At 38.8% G+C, this 10,326-nt stretch overlaps 1 protein-coding gene across 4 annotated transcripts in view; it reads left to right on the plus strand.

The window, feature by feature from the left end:
• ZDHHC14 (zDHHC palmitoyltransferase 14) overlaps positions 1 to 10,326 on the plus strand; it is a 417,907-nt gene that overhangs the window by 229,230 nt on the left and 178,351 nt on the right. The gene's annotated exons all lie outside the window — the stretch shown is intronic.

Genomic DNA, 10,326 nt, shown 5'->3' on the forward strand with positions numbered 1-10,326 from the left:
TAGTGTGCTGGGGATACAGCAGTGACTGGCTCACAAAACCCCTGCCAGAAATTAAACCTAGACTTGTCGTATGACCTGGCAATTCCATTTGTCGTATGACCTGGCAATTCCATTTCTAGATTTATACCAAAAAAGAATTGAAACAGTTTCACACCAATGTTTATAGCAGTATTATTCATATGAGCTAAAAGATAGAAGAAACCCAAGTGAATAAACAAACTGTGCTAACTACATAAAATGGAATATTATTCAGCTTTAAAAAGGAATGAAGTCCTGAAACATGTGACAACATGGATGAACCTTGAAGACATCATGGTGAGGAAAATAAGCCAGACACAAAAAAGATGAGTCTTGTCTTATCTCATTCCTTTGAAATACCTCGAGCAAGCAAGTTCATAAAGACAGATGGTGGATTAGAGGTTACCAGGGCTAGGACATTAGGGGAATGGTGAATTATTGCTTAATGGGTGCAGGATTTCTGTTTGATGTGATGAAAAGGTTGAGGTAATGGATGTTGGTGATGGTAGCACAACGCTGTGAATGCAATCAATACCACTGAATTGTATACTTGAAAATGCTTAATATGGGAAATTTTAAGTTATATATGTTATCATAACAAAATGTTAAAAAAAAAACATGATACCCTGCCACTAAACCTTCCGCTCTGGAGGAGTCCAGTCAGGCAAGATTTCACAGAGCTATGCGGTCACCCCATTGGACAGTCATGAAAGATGCGGAAGCAGTCTAGATGGTAAAGTGTTCTTTGGCTCTGTGTCCTTGTTGGGGCCCTTCTTTTCCTCTTTGCTATTCTAACTCCTGCCTAGCCTTTAAGAAGCAGTGCAGACACCTCATCCGGAAAGCCGTCTCTGAATCCATCGGGGCCTACAGACCTGTTCCCCTTCAGCATTCCCTTAGCACATGCTCTGTATCCCCGTCAATGAGCTTGCTGCGTTGTTTATAGTTCATTGGTTAGAGGTGGGTCTCTCCCAGTAGAATGAGAGGCACTTGAGAGCAAGGCTTTTGTCTTTATCTGCTTGTATTCTAGCCCATGGTCTAGTGCGTCAGCATGTAGGACGTACTCAATAAACGTTTGGAGAGTGATTGAATGGAGAAAGAAATGATCCTCCATAATGTACTTGTATCTGCAATGCTTGCTCTACATCTCTGCAGAAACTTTCCAAGACTCACAAGTGCCTTTGGACAAAAAGTTCTGAGTCACTGCCCCTTTATAGTTTTTAAAACTATTATTCATAGTGGTAACTTAGGGACGGAGAGATGGAAGGGGAGCCCTGGGTATGTGTAAAGCTAGGTTTATTGCTATAACAGGCTTGGAAGGACAGATTGGGAGCCCTAAGTTTGTGGCTGCTAAGAGCTCAGGCACTGGGAGGTGACAGCCAGCAGGGAGGGAGGAGAAAACAGGGGCAGCATGAATGACAATTATATGCTAAGTGGTACCAAGCCCTACACCCCCTCCCCTGCCCCCCACCATCCTAAGGACCCAGTGGACCATGCCCCAGCAGAGAGGCTGAGGTCCTGAATGCATTAGGACCCAAGGAGAAGGTTCAGTAATACTCATCCTACAAAACAGGCAGGGGTACTTCCTTCCAAAGCAAAGAAACAAATAAAACAGATAATGATTAAAGTTATTTGTATTTAGATGAGAATGTCTCGTTACTAAATAATCCATTCCCCAATGATGCTGATAAACATATGAATACTTTCAACTCCATGAACTGTCCCAGTGTTTGAGAGGTTTAATTTATGTAGCTCTTCATCCCTTCATGCCGAAGTCCTTTCCCATCTTGCCATTCCTGGACCCACTCATACCCAAGGGAAGAAAAAGGGGAATTGACATTGAATCTGCGACTCCAGATCCCAGAGGTTTGCTGTGACGTGAGAAGGCATGGGCCTGGTCTGTGTCAACCTACATCTCTCACCTCCTTTTCAACTGCCTCCTTGGTCTTTTTTAACTGTGACATAGGAACATCAGGGTTTGATGGTATCTGCCTTTAACATGTGAAAGTCCAGCTTAACATCTACAAGGATCCACAAGGAAATTCACAAAGATGGCAGAAAAAGAGCTTTTTTCTAGTTATATTCCTTTAGGAGATTGGGTATAGACGAGGGTTAAGATCCAAGATAATGTAAGTTTTCCATTCTCAAATATATGATATTCTGTATCCTGAAACATATCCAATCTAAATAGGGTAGTATAAGGTGACTTGCATAACTCAAGAGCTTCAGCCTTCTGAGATTTTGATTCAACTATCAAGCATTTTCTTTCTTTTTTAAAAAACCTCTTTAAAGGTATTTAAAGGTACTTCTTCCCTGCCACCCCCCCCCCACAGTTTTCCCTATTATTATATTAACACTTTGCATTAATGTGGTAGCTGTGTTAGAATTGATTAACTAATATTATTATAATTATATTCTTAACTTTAGTCCATGGTTTACATTAGCGTTTAGTCTTTATTTTGTGCGATTCTATGGTATTTTTTAAAATTTTATTTTGGTACCATATAGACAACATAACATTTCCCACTTCAAGTTTTAAATGGGAAAACACCATACAATCCAGTGGTGTTAATTACATTTACAACGTTGTGCTATCATCACCAACATCCACTATCAAAACTTTTTCATTACCCCAAACAGAAACACTGTACCAGTTAAGCACTAACTTCCCATTCTCCATCCCCACCCCTGTCCCTCATATCCTATATTCTAATTTCTGATGCTGTGAATTTGCATATTCTAATTATTTCATATCAGTAAAATCATACAATATTTGTCCTTTGGTGTCTTGTTGATTTCACTCAACATGATGTATTCAAGGTTCATCTATGTGGTCTCATTTATCAGGACTTTATTCCTTTTTGCAGCTGAATAATATTCCATTGTATGGATATACCACATTTTGTTTACCCATTCATTTGTTCATGAACACTTGAGTTGCTTTTACCTTTTGGCAATTTCGGATAGTGTTGCTTTGAACATTAATGTGCAAATATTTAAGACCCTCCTTCAATTCTTTTGAATATGTACCTAGAAATGGGACTGCTCGGTTATATGGTAATTCTATATTTAACTTTCTGAGGAACCACCAAACTGTTTTCCACAGCAGCTGCAACATTGTACATTCCCATCAACAATGTAGAGTCCTATTTCTCCGTATCCTTGCCAATACTTGTAATTTTCCTTGTGTGTGTTTTTTTTTTAATAATAGCTTGGAGTGGGTGTTAAGTGGATTTGCATTTCCCTAATGGCTAATCATGTTGAGCATCTTTTCATGTGCTTATTGGCCATTTGTATATCTTCTTTGGAGAAATGTCTGTTCAAGTCCTCTGCCTACTTTATTTCTCCAGTGCTTTTTTTATTGAGATATAGTCATCCAAAGTATGCAATCAGTGGTTCACAGTATCATCATAAAGCTGTGCATTCATCATTATAATCGATTTTTTAACATTTTCATAACTCAAAAAACAAAAAAATAAGAATAAAATAAAAGTATAAAAGGACACCCAAAACATCCCATACCCCCATTGTTTATTAATTTTTTTGTCTTTATTTTTTTCTTACTTATCTGTCCATACACTAAAAAAGGGAGTGTCAGTCACAAGGTTTTCACAATCACACAATCACACCTTAAAAGCTATATAGTTATTCAGTCATCTTCAAGAATCAAGGCTACTGGATTACAGTTCAACAGTTTCAGGCATTTCCCTCTTGCTACTCCAATGTACCAAAAACTGAAAAGGTATATCTATATACTGCATAAAAATAACCTCCAGAAAGACCTCTTGACTCTGTTTGGGATTTCTCAACATCTGAAACTTTATTTTGTTTCATTTATATTCCTCCTTTTGGTTAAGAAGGCTTTCTCACTCACAATGCCAGAGCCAAGCTTATCCCTGGAAGTCATGTCCCACGTTGCCAGGGAGCTTTATACTTCTGCTATGCCCGTTTTTAAATTGAGTTATCTTTTTGTTGGTGAGTTGTAAGCATCTTCTTTCTTAATAGTTGATATTTTTTCAAAAGACAGGCAGATTTTAACATTTGGGCAATTCCTTTCCTTTTTTCAGTTCAAGAAATATTTATGTATGCTTTTTTCAGTTCAAGAAATATTTATGTATGCTTTTTTCTTTTTTTAACTTTTTATTGTTAAGTAATTTCAGACTTACAGGACAGTTACAAAAATAATACCAAACCCATAGAGAGAGCCCCCAACATAGCTCCACCCAGATGCCCAGTTCCACCAACTTTTAACATTTTGCCACGTTTGTTGTATCATTTTGTCTCTCTATCCATCTGTCTAGTTTTTTAAAAAAAACTTTTTTACTATAAAATATATATACAAAACAAAGAAAAAAGCAATAATTTTCAAAGCACACTTCAACAGGTAGTTACAGAACAGATCCCAGAGTTTGTCGTGGACTACCATTCCCATCTCAGATTTTTCCTTCTAGCTGTTTCAATGCACTGGAGGCTAGAAAGAATATTAATATAGTGATTCAGCAGCCATACTCATTTGTTAAATCCCATTTTCTCTGTTATACCTCTGCCTTCTCCTTTAATCCTTCTCCCAGTCTATAGGGATCTTTGGGCAATGCCTGTTCTGACTTTTTCACATCGAGAAGGAGTATCCATACTAAAGGATAAGGGGTTGAAATTAATTGATAATCTTGGTATGCATTTTTTTAATAAAAATCACCCACTGCATAAATAAGCCATGTTTAACTAAGAAAATTTGGAAACTACCAAAAATCACATTTGCACAAAATTACTCTCATACCTTTCACCAAGGATATTTTAGAGCATATCCTTCCAGTTATGAATAGAAATGTGCATTTGAAACAAAAATTGGATCATCTCCACCCTACTTTGTATCTTGTGCTTTTTTTTTTTATGTCAGTTCATTTCATTCAGCCAATATTTATTGAAGACCTACTATGTGTTAGACCCAATTCTAGGCCCTGGAAACTACATCTATGTGCCATGGAGCCAAAATTCCTTGTTGCACTGAGCTTTTTCTATGGGGAAAGCCAGACAATACACACATAAGTAAATATAGTACATCAAGCAGGGATAAGTATTATGAAGAAGAATAAAACCCATAAGGGAGACAGGGATTTTGAGGGTGTGAAAGGGTTGCAGTTTTAATTCACACAGTTAGAGAAGCTCTCTGCTGAGAAGGTGACATTTGAGCAAAGCAGGGACTCTGTGGCTCTCTGGAGGAAGGGAACACCAGGCAGAGGGGACTGCTTTGTAGCAAGCAAGGAGACAGTGAGGACTGGGTAGAATGGGCAGGAGGGTGTCAGCTTTTAGTTGGGAACTGAGGAGTGACGTGTCTTATTTAAGTTTCCACGGCATTGCTCTTGGAGGTGTGTACAGAATAGATGAAAGGGAGCAAGAGTGGAAACGAAACCACTTGAGAAGCTATTGCTGTGGATGACATGGAGGATGATAGCATGTGGGAAATTTCAGAACATCGGCAACTCTGAGCCAAAAAGCAATTTGCAGAAGTCAAGCTGTCAGTGTGAAGAAGTTTTAGGAATGCTCGTGCCAACTTATTTTGGTTATATTTTCTTTTAAGTATGCATGATAGTGATATATGATTTAAAGAGGGTGTCAGTCTAAATATGTCAAAAATAGTTCTTCTAGTAAGTATAACATGAAAATGATAATTGATTAGAAATATTGTGTCGTATGTACTTTTTTCCTTAAAAAGTTGATGACTTAGATTTGATGAAACGCAGAATTGTGAATAAAGCTGAAGTCCTGCACACAGTTGCCAAAACAGAAGTATGGGGAGTGGACATTATTTCAAATGTGAAATAGGACCAGAAGCACCCAAACCTTAGAGTTCTGTTTGGGGCCAGAGCAAAATCCAAATTTCTGCTTTGGCCTTTTGCTTGCAAAGGTCTCCCTCAACACGCATTCCCAGAACACCCCAAGGAGAGAAGCTCTCAGGGTGTGTGTGGTGGGGAGGGGTCTTCTCCTGTTCCCCCCCCCCCCCAATTCTTAACTCTTCCAGGATTCACGGAAAGCAAGACGATGGAGCTACCATGACCAATTAGTTGAGTGTCCATACATGATCTGAAAATGACACAAATGATCACAGGTTTGCTAAGGCAAAACCTGGGTTTATGGTTGTCATAATGTAATCACATTACATCATTCAAGAGCCCATTTTAGGGCAGAAGAATGCTGGTGTGTTTTAGCCACAACCCACAAGCCTCTGGCTTCATGGAACTTTAAATGAAACCCAGCAGTGCTTGGCACTAACATTTAATTATCACTAATCACAATTTTCACTAGCAACGCCTTGCACATTCTCAGTAGATGGGTAAGTTGACTGTTTATACATTGTTTTTTTTTTTTTTACTTTTTTTAATTGTATAACATAACATATATACAAAGCAAAGAAAGAAAAAAACAATAGTTTCCAAAGCACTCTTGAACAAGTAGTTACAGGACAGTTTGTCACGGGCTATATACCATCATCTCAGATTTTTCTTTCTAGTTGCTCCAGAACATTGGAGGCTAGGAGAACTATATATTTTTAATCGTCTCTTTTTTCTTTTTTGTGAAAAATAACATATATACAAAAAATCAATAAATTTCAAAACACAGCACAACAATAAGTTGTAGAACAGATTTCACAGTTTGGTGTGGGCTACAATTCCACAATTTTAGGTTTTTACTCCTAGCTGCTCTAAAATACTGGAGACTAAAAGAAATATCAGTATAATGATTCAGCAATCATACTCATTTGTTAAACTCGACCTCTGTATAACTCCGCCATCAACTTTGATTTTTCTCCCACTCTTTAGGCGTATTTGGGCTATACCCATTCTACCTTTTTCATGTTGAAAGGGCTGTCAATAATAAGGGGTAGGGAGATGGAACTAGCTGATGTTCTGGAAAGGCTGACTCCTCTAGGTTTCAGGACTTAACTGCTCCAGGGACACTTCTGGAGGTTGCAGGTTTCTGGAAAGTTACCCTTGTACATGGAACCTTTGTAGAATCTTATATATTGTCCTAGGTGTTCTTTAGGTTTGGCCAGGATGGCTTTGGTCAGGGCCTGGCAAGTTATGATAGGTAGCAATGTCTAACTGAAGCTTATGTAAGAGCCACCTCCAGAGTAGCTTCTCAACTTGATTTGAACTCTCTCAGCCACTGATATCTTATGTGTTCCACTTCCTTCCCCCTTTTTGGTCAGGATGACATTGTTGATCACATGGTGCCAGGGCCAGACTCATCCCTGGGAGTCATCTCCCACATCACCAGGGAGATTTTCACCCCTGGATGTCATGTCCCATGTAGAGGGGAGGGCAATGATTTCACTTTCAGAATTAGGCTTAGAGAGAATGAAGCCACATCTGAGCAACAAAAGAGGTCCTCAAGAGGTGATTCTTAGGTACACTTATCTGTAGACTAAGCTTCTCCACTACCTACATAAGCTTCACAAGAGCAAGCCTCAAGATCAAGGGCTTGGCCTATTGATTTGGGTGTCCCTAATGTTTGACACAGTATCAGGGGTTTCCCCAGTGGTAAAGTTTAATAGTTCATATTTTTTCTCCCATCCCTCAAGGAACTTTGCCACTGCTCTTTGATTATCTGCTTAATATACTCTGGGATATACCCAGACATTACATTATTTATTCTGGGCCCTCATTTTTGTTCTGGACCACCTGAGTTTTGATTGTTTAAATGAGCTGTGTAGACAGGTTGAGTTAGATTATGTGCTACAGAAAATTTAGGTTCTGGACAAAATAAACCTTTCTTCCTTTGGTCTCAAAGAGTAGGTGAGCCTCTAAAATATAGACAATGTCTTCCTTACCTCTGTGTTCGGAGTTACCTCAATCCTGACCCAATCGCCTTCATTTTTATCTCTGAGTATAAGGTTATATATATATAAAACAGCCTCTAAAAATCCAGAAATAATAATTACCACTCCGGACAAAATGTGACTGAGCTTATAATCTAGGCCCCTATTTTCTTGCAAGCATTTTCCAAATGAGACCATACAATAATGACTCCTCTGTTTCCGGCTTATTTTGCCCACCACACATCCCACAGGTTCATTCACAATGCTGCATGCCTCACAACTTATTCCTTTGTGCAGCAGCACAATAGTCAATCATATGCATATACCATCATTCACCAATCTACTTCTCAGTCAGTGCGTCCTTCAGCCACCTGCATTTATTAGGCATCATGTGTAATGTCCAAAGTCCATCAACACTCTCAATTTTAAATAATTTCATTGTTCCTAAGAGAAAAAATAACCAATAAACACACCCTCACCAAGTAGGAAATCTAAACTTCTCTTAACTCTTGTCCCTCCCCACCCCCTTATTTAGCTCTGCTGTTGCTGTGGTACCGCTGGTGTTTTCCTATTAAACATACCCCATAACATGGAATAGCAGTTTTCCCCCCATACCCTGAGCTTAAACACTCTTTGTACGAATCATACCTTTAAGTATTTCACACAAGAACTTGTTTGTATTTCTAGTGTTAATCATGGACACTGTATTATTAAACTACAGATTCTCAGGTTCTTGGTCTACGAGTGCATCTTTCTGGGTGGTCTGAAGAAGAGTGATGCTGACTCCGCCCCACACACTTGGGAATGTGTGTGGACCACCCAGCTGGGAGGGAGAGAGCCTCCCCTCACTGCCTCCCCAGCTCCCTGGTGGCGGAGTCACAGGAACCTCTTCTCAAATTATAGAATATCATCTACTTAAGAATGCAAAATTCAAGTTATCTCCCATCTCAACCCTAGTCTATCCAATCTCTTATAAGAGTATGACTGGGAAAAGCCCTTTTCCTGTCATTCTCGTGGATTTCCATCTGAACCTGGGCTCTTATATGTTGAAGGCAGATAACAGTCAAACCCTGGTGTTCCTGTATCACAGTTTAAGAGAAGAAAGCAAAGGAGGCAGTTGAGAAGGAGGTGGAAATATGCAGGGCCACACTTCCAGGGCGCCCCTCGTGTCTCAGCAGCCCCTTTGGAATCTAGAGTCTCGGATTCATTGTCAATTCTCTTTTTCTTGCCTTGAGTTGGGGTGGGTCTGGGGATGACCAGATTCTATAGAGGAATCTTTGGTAGAGTGAGATATACCTTTCTCCTTCCTTTAGTAAGCCTGAGAGCTACAGTTCTCAACATGAAAGCTAGAAGGAGACTGGAACAAAAATGAGCCTACTGAGCCCTAAATGAGATTGTGAGTCATCCCTACAGCCAACAGGTTTATATGTGGAATTCTACTATCACCCATCACCTCTCTCTCTCTGGTTTTAAGCATTTTCCTTCCAGTTTTCTCATGTCTTATTTTTCCCTTTTGGTCCCAGGGGAATGCCAACCATTATACAAGTACGGGTAAACTCATCACCATGTGCATACAGGGTAGCTAATGCAGAAGAAGAGGGCTCTGGGTGCCCCCAGGCTCCCTAAGGGGTGTCTTGTAGGGAAAATGATCCTCTTGGGAGTTTTCTGAAATCACCTGGGTTTTTTTCCCCAATTTTAAGTTGTGCATGAATATCGTCTCAGAATCTATTTTTTTCCCCATTTGACTCCAATCTCTGTGCTCCAGCAGTACATTTATTTCTAAGTATGTGATTAAGGAACACATCATAAAACGAATGCTCTTATGTCCCTGCCTATAAGTGGAAAATACATTTGCTTTACGATGACTCACGTGAAAAGAAAAAAGATAATTTTTATTACAACCCTTACAATCTGTAGTCCTCACATTGCTACTATATTATTATTTCAGATATGTGAGTCATTGGCTCAGATTATTTTATTATCATTCGCCTTAACTATTTATTATTGAAACTACATGGTGATCAAGAATCTGAAATTTAAAATAATATTTTTGTGACTTCGAAAATGTAGAAACCCCTTAGTTAAAGGATGTCATTAATGAGGCAAGGCCACTTCTTTCTGTGCATAAACTTCAAGTGCATACCCCATTTTATGTATAAAGGATAGTTATTCTCCTGTATGCTTTCATATATATAGAACAGAATAAAAATATCAAATATGGGCATGTCATTAGGAATCATGAGCTAAGAGGAAATTTCTTGTATGTGTATCCATCTGCAGACAAAAAATTAAATGATAAATTACTTCAATATGGAAAAAAAGTTTTTACTTTTTATTCCAGTGGCCACTGGTTGTAATATCTGCTGCATCTTATTAATATTGTTGTTTGTTTGTTTTAAGTAAAGCTAATCTTCTCCCAAAGAATGTCCTATGGAAAAAACAGAGAGACCTGGCTACCCAATAATGAAATCCAGGTTTCCTATCTGAAATGTTTA

Source organism: Tamandua tetradactyla, chromosome 2 (assembly GCF_023851605.1).
Source record: "Tamandua tetradactyla isolate mTamTet1 chromosome 2, mTamTet1.pri, whole genome shotgun sequence".
Taxonomy (NCBI): domain Eukaryota; kingdom Metazoa; phylum Chordata; class Mammalia; order Pilosa; family Myrmecophagidae; genus Tamandua; species Tamandua tetradactyla.